The sequence below is a fragment of the Octopus sinensis genome, linkage group LG6, assembly GCF_006345805.1.
Source record: "Octopus sinensis linkage group LG6, ASM634580v1, whole genome shotgun sequence".
Taxonomy (NCBI): domain Eukaryota; kingdom Metazoa; phylum Mollusca; class Cephalopoda; order Octopoda; family Octopodidae; genus Octopus; species Octopus sinensis.
Genome location: NC_043002.1, coordinates 32232142 through 32247885, shown reverse-complemented (window position 1 = coordinate 32247885; position 15744 = coordinate 32232142). Strand labels below are relative to the sequence as shown.

The 15744-nt window shown below is 35.7% G+C and overlaps 1 protein-coding gene across 1 annotated transcript in view; it reads left to right on the top strand.

The window, feature by feature from the left end:
• The window catches only part of LOC115213194, a 74311-nt gene that overhangs the window by 48138 nt on the left and 10429 nt on the right, over positions 1 to 15744 (top strand). The gene's annotated exons all lie outside the window — the stretch shown is intronic.

Here is a 15744-nt window from a genome sequence, read left to right as displayed (position 1 = left end):
TTAATTGCGTGAGTTGAGAAATATAGTTTAGCTTCTTTTTTTTTAAATTGAAATCGTTCGCTTCGTGTACCGATTTACTTAATCTGATGATGTAGAGTTATGCATTTACCCACTATTTGATTTGCGCTTTCTCCTTTTAACTTTCATCTGAATAATGTGGTTTACATTTGTATTATTTATCATTTTAAGACGAGTGACTGAATCCTTCCAGTGTTGGTATTATTTGTGTCTTCTTACTGCTTAAACATGATGATTTGTTGTCGAAAATCACGAGCACTGCATTATAATAGTTTTAGCATGTAAATCATTGTAATACACAATCTCCTTCCGAATCATTTTCGATATGCAGCATTCCTGGATCAAACATAAAGCAAGGTAGAGCGCCTGTCACCTACAGTGTCGTCAGATGTTCAGCCCTCTGCTACTCAGGTAATGCCGCCAGCGGAAGTTCCATTTTTAGCGCTTTATAGAAGTTTCGTGGCAGGTAAGTGTGTCGACGTCCACGGGGAAAATCTGGACATCGACCAAAATGAACTGGCTGATCTCTCCCTGAGGATTTTCGAGCCAGGACTTACGGATAACTTCCAGAAATCTCTTACCTGGCAGTACTACTACAGGGCGTTGCTGGTTCGAAATAAAATCCAGGCATTGTAACACCGTCAGCCTGGCCTGTCGATATACGTGCAGAGCGAAGAAACTATTGTACATTCGCGAGACTACTACTCAAATATTGTTGACTTGTGGAGTTACGTCGAAAACATGCTGTCTTTATGTTTTGAATTCAAATCCTGATGAGGTATACATCGCCTTTCATCTTTTCTGGGTCGATAGAATAAGTACCAGTTGAACACTGATGTCGATGTAATCGACAAACCACCTCCTCCTTAAAAGCACTGGCTTTGTGCAAAAATTTAAGACCACTATTATTATTATCATTATTATTATTATTATTATTTTATTATTATTATTATTATTATTATTATTATTATTATTATTATTATCATTATTATTATGTGATGAAAACTCTCAGCTTATTCTGTTAGGTATTATGGAATGTGTCAGCTGTCCACAGCTAGCAGACTAAGGTGACATTTGTTTACTGGTCATGTTTCAAGAACCCTGCGATGAATTCTTGAAGTTCCAAGCAATGCTGTTTTTATAGGTCTTCTATAATTACATTTGTACCAATCTTTTTGAGTCATGTTGGTAGTTGAGTGCCGATGCCTCCAAGTGCGCCACTTAATATTAGCATCACGTCTACCCTCCTCATTGACCACAGCCTTTGTACTTTCCACTTCAAATCGTCGTAGACTTTCAGTTTTTCTTCTCTCTTTTGGTCCTGTTCACGGGCACATGTTAATCATCACAATTTCTAATGTCTGCTCAGGTGATAGCACTGAATCATCGCATCCCACAGTATTTAGAAAAATATTATTATCATTATTATTATTATTGAGTGAGAGAACAGTGCATGCCATCAAAGTGACACTGGGTTAAAATATACGAAGCCTAGTATACCCATCATAACTACCCGTCTGATAAGGGTACACCAGGCACATGCATCACAACCATGTGTGCGCGACATGTTGATGTCATATCAAGACAAACAGCTCATGACCTTGAAGGTGGTGCCCAGTTAGAATTTTCTTCTGGTCGAGTAACCCATCCGGCTCAAAAGGTCCCTGAATAAGGTTTATTATTATTATTATTATCATCATCATCATCATCATCATCATCATCATCATCATTCAAGCTGGTAAAATCCTCTGAACACATGGTTCTTATACTCCCCCACTACTACTGCACATGATAAGAGATACACATAATCTCAGCCATTAAGAGACATGCTCAACTGGTTATCATTATTATTTTCAACAATTTCTTGTCAGTTTTTACTTGGTACTCATCCGTAAGGTGTATGCAACATTTTGGAGATGAAGTGATTGTTAATATATTACATCAATTTGGCACTGTTATACGGTTTTTGTTGTTTCCTCTGAATATGAGCAAATGTGAGTTATATTACTTTGTTGTACAGTTATTGTTGCATTTGATGCGTGATTTGTGTTATATGTTTTAGTGTTAGACGCTCTATATTGTTCTAACAATATACAGTGGATAGCTTGTGTACTGTAGTTGTGTGTGACTGATGTTGTTAGTATCATAGTGTTGGATATCATTTAGCGTTCGATATGTGTTGTACGAAGGTGGCGAGCTGGCAGAAACGTTAGCATGTCGTGCGAAATGCTTAGCAGTATTTCATCTGACTTTACGTTCTGAGTTCAAATTCCGCCGAGGTCGACTTTGCATTTCATCTTTTCGGGTCGATGAATTAAGTACCAGTTGTATACTGGGGTCGATCTAATCGACTGGTCCTTTCCCCTCAAAATTCGGGCCTTGTGCCTTGAGTAGAAAAGGATATTTGTTGTACAAATTGTTTTGGTATATTGGGTGGGTATGGTAAAGGATATATGTTGTATGCATAGGATGTATTGATTGAATTTGAGTTATAGAATTAAAAGCGTATTGTGTCAGATGTGGAGTGCACCTTGTAGAACTGTTTTAGGATTCGTTTAAAGTCAAGGTTAGGCTCAACGCCAGTATTAAGGTTCGGCTTAGGTTTGTAACATGGTGTTGTTTAGATTTATTCTTGATATTTTAAGTCATTGCTATTCTAATTATTATTATTAGTACAATCTTTTACTTTCCTGCAGTTTATTTCATTCAAATTAGAGATCCTTGAATTTTATCTGCTTTTCCATTTGTTTTTCAAATAATATTTTAATCAGAAGAGATAGTGATTCCTAAAGGCGTGTATACATTTGCTTTGCTGTCCTCATTTATTATATTACTATAGTTTGCCTCTCTTTCTTTGCCAGTTTGGATAAGCATGTCTATCATTTTACTGCATATTTATACCACTTTCGCTTCATTAGTCAAATGTTCATCCAGTAAGATGTTTAGTATGTGTCTAACACGTCTAATCCTTTTTACGTCGACACCATCATATGTTGCCCAGCATTTTTGATGGTTCGACTTGGCAAGGGCTTGGTCAGATTCAATGTTGTCAACTAGCAGCATAGTTCGCTACTTTATTAATGTAAAGGGTTTCCAGTATACATGAACAGAGAATGTCTTCATTTATCAATCTATATTATGCGAATGTTTGCTTTCTTCTTTATATTATCTTTTTATCATAGCTTGGTTCACCAATGACTGCACTTTGCAGCCGTGCATTCCTTTCCGGTAATCTTTCCGTAAATCCAGTAAGATATTATTCTCCACGTGTTTAACCAGTCTATCATAAAGTACGGATGTACCGCATACATCTCTTTAATACTATTACTGTGTATTGCCTATAGTGTTGATACTTAAAGGGGTATAATGCTTTAAAATAATGTTCAGTGGGCGAATGTTTTCTCTGTTTTTATTTTGAACTCTGGCACTAAAAGACGATTGGTTTTGTTCGGATTTAACATATTGAAAAGACATCCTTTCTGAACTACATGTTGAAGAGGAACTTATGAAAACCAAAGATTCACATTAATCACACACTGGAATGTTCATTACATGTCCTAAATGAACCAGCAGTTTAATCAAGAGACATTGATGCTGTTAACTTTATAAATCGTGGTTTCGGAAATATATGAACAATTCCTTTCTTTGAAGAAAACTTTGAAATATCTTGGAGTGCATGTATAGAAGTGTTTAACATTCACAAGGCAGTTCATACTTAAAGAAACGTTCAAAATTAACAGTAATGCTCAGGCTTATTTCTTTTTACTTTTTGCATTCTCTGTTCAAATCTCACTGGGATCGACATCGAATGATGAGATTGATAGTGTCGGGTAACTTTTTCCATCAAAATTTGAGGCATTGCACCTAATTATCATCATCATCATCATTAATATTATTATTATTATTATTATTATTATTACTAATATTATTATTATTATTATTATCATTATTATTATTATTATTATTATTATTATTGTTATTATTATTATTATCATTATTATTATTATTATTATTATAGTCGCACAGTATACAATATTGTGAGGTTGTTTGAAGATATTGTGTCTACCGAGGGTTTGTACTATTTCTCAAGTCACAACAAGCTACCTCAGACAGACAGTACTTTACGCAATATGCATACAGTTCCAAGTAATGCCGATTTTTACAATATATCTAGATTGTAGTGTATTTCTAAGCTTGTCAGATGTTTTTTTTTTTTTCAGATAGAGTGGTATTGAACCCAATGCTCCGATAACAATAGCGATACTCTTTATGTTTGACTCTCGTAATAACCACATCTTAGCGATCTCAATTCTCAGGACTTCATATTTATGAATATTTTCTCTTTCCTTCATGAAAATGTGTTGATCTCCTGGCACTGCCACGTCAATTATTAGGCAATCTTGTTTGTCCTTCCTAATGGTTACTATATCCGGTGCTCTAATACCTTGTCTGTCTGGAAATCCCAGGGGATGTTTGCCTTTCCCTTTTCGTCTATTACCTTTACCGATGTATGTTGGTACCAAGCACCCGTAACCTCATATCAATACTTACGGCTTAGCAACCAGTGAAGGATTTGGGCTACCTTGTAATGTCTCCGCTTGTACTCTTTCTGCGCAAGACTTTCACAAGCTCTAACAATGTAAGTCACGCTTTCGACCCTCTTCCCACACATTCTGCAGAGGTCCGTTGCACTTGTATAGTATATATTCTTTTTCACTGAGTTGGTATTCAATACCTGGTCCTGGGCGGCGATTATTAGGCTTTCAGTATTCTTTTGTAGGTCACCCTTGTTGAACTACCTCCTGGTCTCTTAATTTGATGGTTTCACGGTGGAACTGACCATTTAATTCCATGCTGAGTAGGGTTTCTTCTCTCTCGTTGGCTATTCTTGATCACAATTATGAGCACTCTCAAGTACATTTTTGATAAATCCTTTTGCATTAGCAGCATAATGTAGCAGGTCTTGTTTGCTGTTTACCAAATATTCTGCCATGTTTCTTCTTTCACTGTTGATGCATTCCGGTACGCTAATGAGCCCGCGCCTACCTTTACTCCTCTTCATGGTGAGCCTGTGTACATTCGCCTAAGGGTGGAGGGCACCATACATTGTCATTGTCTTTTAGGTAGTCCGATCGAGTTGGTTAATCTCCGCTTGTGTCCATTTCAGGATGGGCGCACTGTAGTGGACTACAAGAATCGCCCATATATTCATGGCAGTCACAAGGTTCCTTGAGTTGAGTTTTGATTTCAAGAGAAGCAGTGATTTATTATTATTATTATTATTATTATTATTATTATTATTATTATTGTTATCTTTTTTCTTCCTCTTTCAAATTTGCTTCCATTTCTTGCCGAGTGTCTTCCCGACTCCTAGGGAAAAGAAACTCATAGTATACATTGGTAGGCCATTAAACTAAACTCACTAGTTTGTTCATTTTTTTTAAGTTAAATTAAAATACATGGGTAGTAATAGTTCTCACATCGACAATGCTCTTCTCAATACGTGTGATGTACCAATTAAGATAATCTTTTGCACTTCCTGCAGGGATGGTAAGCCAGGGATCATCCTCATATAATTTTCGGTTCCCTTCCTGATCATTCCTAGTGCTCCTACGATCACTGGTATTGGAACCGCCTTGAGATGCCACATTTTCTCAATTTCAATGAGTGGGTCTTTATATTTTCTGAGCTTGTCAAACTCTTTCGCGAGATATTATGATCACAGGGGATGCTCATGTCGATCAATAAGCAAACTTTATTGTTTTGGTTTTTCACAACAATATCCGGTTTATTGGCTTTGATGGTTCGGTCTGTATGTACTGGAAAGTCCCACAGAATGGTTACATTTTCTCCTTCAGTTACAGCTTCAGGGTGGTGATTATACCACTTGTCGGCAGTTTTGATATTGCAATGCCGACTTATTAGCCAGTGTAGATATTGGCCAACTCTGTCATGTCTTAATTTATACTCCACTGGTGCTAAGACTTAACATCCAGAGATTAGGTGGTCCACTGTTTAAATCATGTCGTTGCAGAATCGGCATTTTGGGTCTGCTCCATTTTTCATCACATTGGCCTGGTAGTTCCGGGTTAATAGGCTTTGATCTTCAGCAGCCAGGATGAAACCTTCGCTCTCTGCTTTTAGCCCTGAGCTCCGTAGCCACTGATGGGTTTGCTTCTGGTCAACATCAGCTTGTTTGCTACGGGCCACATATTTGCCGTGCAGAGGTTTCTCCTCCCACCTATCAGCCATTGCTCGTGCGCTTTTTTCGTTGCCATTATTTTCACCTTCTTTGCAACAATAGTTGCCGTACTTCCCTCGGGTTGTTCAGTTTGGGTATCCTGCACGAGATCAATAGCAAATTTTTTGCTTTCCTTTATGATAGAATGAAGCTTCTTTCGTCTCTCGTGATTTTCCACGAGCTTTAGCATCCAGTCATTCGTTATTATTATTATTATTATTATTATTATTATTATTATTATTATTATTATTATTATTATTATTATAATTATTATTATTATCATCATCATTATTATTATTATTATTATTATTATTATTATTATTATTATTATTATTATTATTATTATTATTATCATCATCATCATTTATGGTTTCCTTTCATTATAACTTTATTTCAGATGCCTTAGTACGAGCATCCTACGGAGGCCAAGAGTAGCAAGGGCACTTTTGTTTTGCTATGCATGGTAAAATTATCACCGCATTTATTCCATTTTAGATGGAGAGCGTTTTCCGTAGTATATGGGCTGTACTCATCAAGTTTATTAGAATTCCCAGGGAGTTAATTAATATACTTCTCAGCTCCCTTCTTTATCATTCCCAACACATCAATTACTGCTGGTATTATCGTAGTACTAAGCTTCCACATTTTTGTGATTTCAATTTGCAGATCTTTTTAGTGAAAAAGATTTTGTATTCCTTTCTTGGGATATTTTGATCTTGTGGGACAGACATATCTATTAACAGACAAGTTTCTTTGATGTAGTCCTTGATCACAATGCCTGATCTATCGGAATCAATTTTTCTGTCTGTTTGTATTGGGAAATTCCAAAGGATAGTGACGCCCTCACTATTTACTACATCTTCTGAATGGTGCCTGTACCACTTTCATGAGGTGTAATTTTATAGTATTTACAAACATTCCAGTGGATGTACTGCCCTGGTCTGTCGTGTCTTATGAAGTACTCCTTTTCAGCGAGGACTGGGTAGCCATAAACAACGAGTTCTATTCTCTCTGAATTTTTCGCAAATTCTGCACGAGGAGTCAGATGCATCTTTAAGGATCTTTGCATGATAGTTCCTTGTAGGTGAGCTCTGTTTCCCCTTTCAAACTTTTCCCTTGTAGCCATTGATGTGTTACATTTTGAGCAATATCTAGCTTGGAGAGGCGGTAAGGGTATTTTCCATGCACGAGTTTACATTTCCAGTTGTCTTCGACATTATTCATGAAAGCCATCTTTGACTTTTATTTTATGTTTATTATTATTATTATTATTATTATTATTATTATTATTATTATTATTATTATTATTATTATTATTATTATTATTATTATTATTATTATTATTATCATTATTATTGTTATTATTATTATTATTATTATTATTATTATTATCATTATTATGATCCCCCACTACTTCTGCTCGTGATCAGAGATGCACATATCGTCAGCCACTAAGGGGCTCAACTGGTTCAGGTTAAGCAACTAACAAACAAATCTGTGGTATTCAGCAGAATATTTGCTGTAGCCCATCTTTTATACCAAGAGAAAACAATGTACATGAAAACACTTCCAATCAGTTAAGATCAGAAGCAACGAGAGCCACAGCCTGGTACTGCATCAGGGCTTCATCATCATCATCATCATCATCATCATCATCATTATTATTATTATTATTATTATTATTATTATTATTATTATTATTATTATCATAATTCAGTAGTTTTATTTTTATAACGTGCCTTCACTTCATTACCGAGCGCAGTTCAGTGTGCCTTGGGTATGTGCTGTGATTTGTTGTGATGCTCTGATGGTTACTGTAGTGAAAGTATTCTGCGTAGGATGTGTGCAGTGATTAGTAGTGCAATTTTCTGTATGTTATATGTGTTTGTAAGTCCTGGTGTTTTGTTATGTATTTGTCTGAATATTTTTTTATCATGCCTAATGCACCTATTATGATAGGAATTATTTCTGTTTTTAGATTCCACATTCTAGTTACCTCTATTTCCAGGTCTTTGCATTTTGAATATTTCTCCATTTCTTTTAGAGACACGTTGTCATCTGCTGGTATTGATACATCAATTAGAAAGCATTTTTTTCTTCGTGATCTCTGACAAGTATATCTGGTCTGTTGGCCTTAATTTCTCTATCTGTGTGTATTGGCATATCCCAGAGTATGGTTGCTTTCTCGTTTTCTGTGACCTTTTCTGGTGTGTGCCTATGCCATCTTTTTTCTGTTGTTATTCCATAATGTTGGCATAGCTTCCAGTGTATGTAGCTCCCAGCTCTGTCGTGTCTGTGAATATATTCCTTCTTAGCCAGGACTGGGCAGCCAGAGATAATATGATTTATTGTTTCTTGTCCATCTCCACATATTCTGCAGTTTCTTGTTATATTTCTTTTCATTACATGTTTTTTGTAATTTCTGGTGTGGAGGCTTTGGTCTTGTGCTGCAATTAAAAATCCCTCTGTCTCTGCTTTGAGTCCTGAGCTTCTCAACCATTGCTAGGATTTTTCTTTGTCTATTTCTTTTGCATTTAGTTTAGTCCAGTACTTGCCATGAAGGGGCTTTTCTTCCCATCGCTTTATCATGGTCCGTTGCTGTTCTAGTTTTAGTTTTGATTTCATTTGCTTTATAGCTCTTCTTCTTCTTCTTCTTCTTCTTCTTCTTCTTCTTCTTCTTCTTCTTCTTCTTCTTCTTCTTTTCTTCTTTTTCTTCTTCTTCTTCTTCTTCTTCTTCTTCTTCTTTTTTTTTCTTCTTTTCCTTCTTCTTCTTCTTCTTCTTTTCTTCTTCGTTCTCTTTTTCTTCTTCTTCTTTCTTCTTTTTTCTTCCTTTCCTTCTTCTTTCTTCTTCTTCTTCTCTTCTTCTTCTCTTCTCTTCTTCTTCTTCTTCTTCTTCTTCTTCTTCTTCTTCTTCATATTTGTTAGGTGGTATGATTTCTTGTTTGTATTCGTCAGCTTCCCTAAATACTGAGAACAATTTTTTTGTTTGCTCGTGTTTTGCCGCTATTTGTATCAGTTTTCCTTGCTTCTGAAGTAGGTATTTTTGCAGTCCTATGGTGGTTATTTTATAGTAGTTTTCCAGCTTTATAAGGCCTCTATTATTATTATTATTATTATTATTATTATTATTATTATTATTATTATTATTATTATTATTATTATTAATGTTGTTGCTGGGAAGAAACTGCTTGCCCGCAACTACTTGTTCGTTGATTTCTTTCAAAATATTGATATCACTTCTGTGTATTGGAAACAAGTAGGACCATTATAGGGGGAGACAATAATTTTATTCAGAATTTTTCCTCCCACCTGAATTGAAAAATTTAAGAGGAATCACTTATTTGCTTTCACTTTTAACGAGCAACAGAAATGTCAAGAAGTTATAGAGACAACGCCCCCTCAAAGAGAAACCTAGGTAACTAGAAAGAGAACAAACATAAAGGAATAGAAAATACAAAGCAGTTGATAAAGTGGATACTAATAAGAATGATTTGGCGACACTTTAAGCAATAATAACATTTACACGCCTACTGCACGCCTACATAAATATTTTCAAACCACAAATACAGTAATTCTATATTTTTTATGATAACACTTTAAGTGCAAGGCAAGTATCGTCATTTACACTAGCGACTGCAACTGGTAAACTTAGGATATGATATTTGGATAAAAGAAAGAAAACCAGACATTATTACGGTATTAAATAAATGGGTAAGATTCTATCTGAAACTGTCACAGAGTTGTGAAGGCGAAAGAAAGTACATTTTACCCCAGTGTTACTTTGATGACATGCACTGCTCTCTCACTCAATAATAAAATAATAATAATAATAATAATAATAATAACAATAATAATAATGATGATAATAATGATAACAATAATAATAATAATGATAATGATAATAATAATAATAATAATAATAATAATAATAATAATGATAATAATAATAATAACAATAATAATAATGATGATGATGATAATAATAATAATAATAAGGACACAGGGGTCGTTTAACATGTGAGAGCGATAAAACACTGCTCCGAAATCTATCCAAAATCATTGGAAATAAAGACATTGCATGGAGCCAAAATAATGATAATAATAATAACAATAATAATAATGATGATGATAATAATAATAATAATAATAATAAGGACACAGGGGTCGTTTAACATGTGAGAGCGATAAAACACTGCTCCGAAATCTATCCAAAAACATTGGAAATAAAGACATTGCATGGAGCCAAAATAATGATAATAATAATAACAATAATAATAATGATGATGATAATAATAATAATAAGGACACAGGGGTCGTTTAACATGTGAGAGCGATAAAACACTGCTCCGAAATCTATCCAAAAACATTGGAAACAAAGACATTGCATGGAGCCAAAATAATGATAATAATAATAATAAGGAATAAGTGATCAAATGCATAAAAGGAGAAAAGGACAAGATGAAATGCAAAGAAAGCACGTCAGACAGATTGAAGAGAAACCTCTGCATGGCCAATTTTGGGGAACACTGAGGAAATATGGGCTTGGTTAAAAAAGGAGTAATTAAAAAAAAGAAACAAAGGGTCTAATTGTAGCAGATAAAAAAATCAAGCAATAAAACAAGCAACTTGAGAAAAAAATATATGGAGAGGATGTGTTAGAAAAATTGTGGATACTTAAGGTTACAGGTAATAACGCGCTACCCACATAAATTCTACCAAGAATAAGACCAAAACTGAGTCAAACCAAGATAATAATCAGAGCACTCATAGAATGCAAGCCTCCGCCACGGTAGCGCCAACGTCCTCTCAACGATTAGCCGGAGATGATTTTTAAAATGAGAATGTCTGAAATAAATTCGACTGCTCTCACAAAGGAGAATACTTAAAATGAAACCGACTGCTCTCGAAATTTAAGTAAAAAAAAAACTGGAAAAATAATTCAGAATCCTTGTCCGGTACCTGAGCGATCCCAATGGTATTCATGGAATTTGAAGGTGGCTGTAGAAAATTTAGTAACAGTAATATATAGTTTATCCTTATCTAATACAAGCCAAAGTTAACAAATTCGCGATTCAAAATAGTTTCAAAGGCGGAGGTAATAATAATAGGTTCTACTCAGGAATTTTTAAATGAATAGCATGAGACCTTTTGGTTTTCTCTTCTCTTAAATTCCAGCCTTTGTTTGGTATTTCTATTGTTTTAGATCGATGTATAGATATAAGTATATATGTAAATGTATTATACATACTGTAAATCTATGTATAATATATACGTATTAAATAAATTAACACTATTTATTGTTAGTGTTAATTAATTTCCGAACAGTTTTGCTGCCGTTCGATTATTTAGTTTGATTGTTTTATCCGTGAAGCGAGGGACGCGAGTAAAATAAATAATAAGGAAACGAAAATAAAACTTTGGAAACAACCTAGATGGAGATAATTGGGAAAGTCAACGTAAGATCGTAATCAAGTAAAGTAAATATAACAAATAATCCTGAACCCTTGTCCGGTAGCGGATCGATTTCAAAATCTAATCAGTTCGTGCCAGTCACGAGGCCAAACATCCCTGAAGGTTTCATCCGAATCCATCGAGCGGTTCTTCAGATATAGATATCTTTCCACGGACAGACAAACAAAGAAACAAAACAAACAAACAAGCAGTCAAGACTGAAAACAGTCAAGACGTTAAGGCAGAGGTAATAATAATAATAAATTCCCTGACGCAGTTCCAGGCAGTGGATCTCATGGCTTTTGATTTTAACTGATTGGAAGTGTTATCATGTACATTGTTTTGTCTTGGTATAAAAGATGGGCTACAGCAAATATTCTGCTCAATACCGCAGATTTGCTTGTCAGTTGTTTGACCTTAACCAGCTGAGCACGTCCCTTAGTGGCTGAGGATATGTGCATCTCTAACCACGAGCAGGATTATGTGGTGGATCCATCTATTGAGAGAAATTCTTTGAAGTTGATAATTCACCACTGGAAACACGGGTGTTTCTTTCAACATCCTTAAAAAATCCTCACGTAAGGACCATTTCAGCGGGATGGGCTACTCGATCTGAAGAAAATTCTAATACAGTCCGACATGCAAGGTCATGTCCTATTTATCTTGATATGAGATCCCATGGCGCACACATATGGTTGAGATTCATCGCCTGGTGTGCCCTTATCAGATGGGTAGTCATGATGGGTATACTGGGCTTCGAATATTTTACCACATGCACTGCTCTCTCACTCAATAATAATAATAATAATAATAATAATAATAATAATAATAATAATAATAATAAGAAGAAGAAGAAGAAGAAGAGAAGAAGAAGAAGAAGAAGAAGAAGAAGAAGAGAAGAAGAAGAAGAAGAAGAAGAAGAAAAGAAGAAGAAGAAGAAAAGAAGAAGAAGAAGAAAGAAAAAGAAGAAGAAGAAGAAGAAGAAGAAGAAGAAGAAGAAGAAGAATGCAAGATTTTATGGGATTTTCCATTTCAAATTGATAAGACGATAGAATATAACAAACCAGACAACAATAGACATAGAAAAGTGAAATTGCTAACTCATTGGCCCATAATGTCTTTTTGATTCTAAGATAGTAAAGAAAGCAGATGAAAAATTCTAAAAATTCAATCCCTCAAGTTTGAAAGTGCGAGAATTTGGAAAATGAAAACTTTAAAGGTTGTTCCTTCTGCAATTGGTGCATTAAGAACTGTGAGATATAGACAAACGGTTGGAGGTGACTGGAATAGAATGTCCTTTAAAGAATTTGCCTCTTAGTAACAAGACAGATTATTAGAAGCATTTTGAGCACTTAAATTTTTTTTGTAATCTTATGGATATTTAATGTCGCAGATAGTAAACCACTACCCACATAAATTCTACCAGGATTAAAACCAAATCTTAATAATAATGATGATGATGATAATGATGATGATAAGAAGAAGAAGTTAATTTATTTGCCACAAGGGCGAAGGATGAGGGGAACAATACAGAGACAAACATAAAGCGTGAGATGATGAAAAAATGTATACACGGTATACACTGGGAAAGAAGAGACATGCATAGCATACAAAAGTACAAAAGAAAAAAGTGGGGGATGAAAGAGATGCGGCCCTCCTGATATAGAAACACCTCTAGAGATAATTGAGGAACCCCACTGTCCGAGATTTTCCTGAAACTCTATGAGCAAGTGCTCTCACCAGTTCCTTCTCTCCGACTCACAGGTCTACACTTAGAGAGGTACCATCCGCTTCTGTCATTTTCGCAATTTTCACCCACCTTTTGATAAATTGACTCGAGGACAGCACATTCCTCTTTACTCTTTACTCTGAATTTCCTTTTCAAGTGAAACTTTAAAAAGTCAATGGGAGCTCTACCAAAGAGGAATGAATGTGTCCACCTACATTTCAGCCTTGTCCACCAAACAACCTCTTTCGCCACAGCCACCAGGCAAAGAAAACTGCATTGCCTGCCCAATTGAAAGAGGGCGACGGTGCAATGATCACTACAGACTCGGCCGACAGACGGATCCGTCCCACAGGTGACAGCAGCTGTTCAAAATAACCCAAGACGTCAGCAATACCTGGAAATTGACAGAGGGTGTGCAGAACGGTTTTATCACTCTGCACGCACCTCGGACAGGCCAGGAAGCATCATTGAGTTGGCTCAATAAGGGTGATAAAAAAAAGAAACTGAAAGCCTAATCAACTCTGCCCAGGACCAGGCATTGAATACCAAGTCAGTGAAAGGGGATGCATACCACACAAGTGGAACGAGCCTCTGCAGAATGTGTGAGAAGAGGATCGAAAGTGCTACACACATTGTTAGTACTTGTGAAATTCTTGCGCCAAAAGAGTACAAGCACAGACACGTCAAGGTAGCCCAAAACCTTCACTGCTTACTATGCCGGAGGTATGGATACGAGGTAACGGGTGCTTGGTACCAACATACACCGGAAAAGGTAATGGACAGGAAAGCGAAGGCAAAGAACTTTGGGATTTTTACTTCCAGAGAGACAAGATGTTAGAGCACCGAAGGCCGGATTTAGTAACCTTTAGGAGAGACAAACTAGGGTGCCTAATAATCGACGTGGCAGTGCCAATAGATCGATATAATATCATGAAAGAAAGAGAAAAATTTAATAATTATGGAGACCTGAGAATTGAGATCGCTAAGATGTGGCAGCTACGGGAGTCAAACACAAAGGATGTCCCTATTATCTTCGGAGCATTGGCTTCAATATCACCCAACCTGAAAAAAAAAAAACACCCGGAAAATTTAGAAATACCCTACAATCTAGGTGTATTGCAAATCTCGGTATTACTTGGAGCTGCGTAGAGTATTGTATGTCTGAGGTCCTTGTTTTGACTTGCCAAACAGTACAAACCACCGGTTAGCACACTATCTTCAATCAACAACATCACAATATTGGTATGATAAGAAAGGGATGTCAAAAACGTCTAGATAATATCGCAGGAGAAGCATGTCTCAGTGAAATCCAAAAGATTGTGGTAACAAGTACTTCCCACATCCTTAGAAGAACCTTATTAGTTTAAATGTCTGTTTGTATTACATGAATATATTTTGCTACTGCCTCTGCCACTTCCCACCATCCAAGCTTTCAGTTATACTGTAACATCACTTCCTATTTAATTTGTTTAATCAACCCTCAGTTATACATCCGTTAATGTTATATCGCCTGAAGAAATGAATCCATGAAGATAATCTACCCGATGCACACGGTTACGACGGACTGCACTGTAATCATTCCAAGAATACAGGCTGTGATCTTAAGGAACATGTGATTTGTGGAAACGCGCGTAGTGATGCATTAAAATATTTATAAATTCTATCCAATGATTATTGTTATTATTATTATATATCTCCTACATTATATCGGTACAGCTCGATACAAACCCCCAAATTGTATCACCAGTCAGCATCATTAAGCTGTGGCCGGCATAATGGAATAGGAGCTTCATTTGCATATTCAAAACGTTTCCCGTAAACAAATTTAAAACACACACACACACACACACACACATACACATATTCATACGTATATGTACAGATACGGACATGCATATAGTACTATAATGTATATGTAATATGTAATTCTTACTTTTGTAAAACAGGTGACGTATGCGTGTATGTGTTCACATATATCTATATGTATAAAAGGCAGCGAGCTGGCAGAATCATTAGCACGCCGGGTGAATTGCTTAACGGTATTTCGTCTACCGTTACGTTCTGAGTTCAAATTCCGCCGAGGTCGACTTTGCCTTTCATCCTTTCGGGGTCGATAAATAAAGTACCAGTTTCGCACTGAGATCGATGTAATCGACTTAATCCCTTTGTCTGTCCTTGTTTGTCATCTCTGTGTTTAGCCCCTTGTGGGCAATAAAGAAATATATATATATATGTATATGCGCATTTGCTAATGTATATGTAAATACATATAAAAGACATATTTTGTACGAATAGCTACTTATTT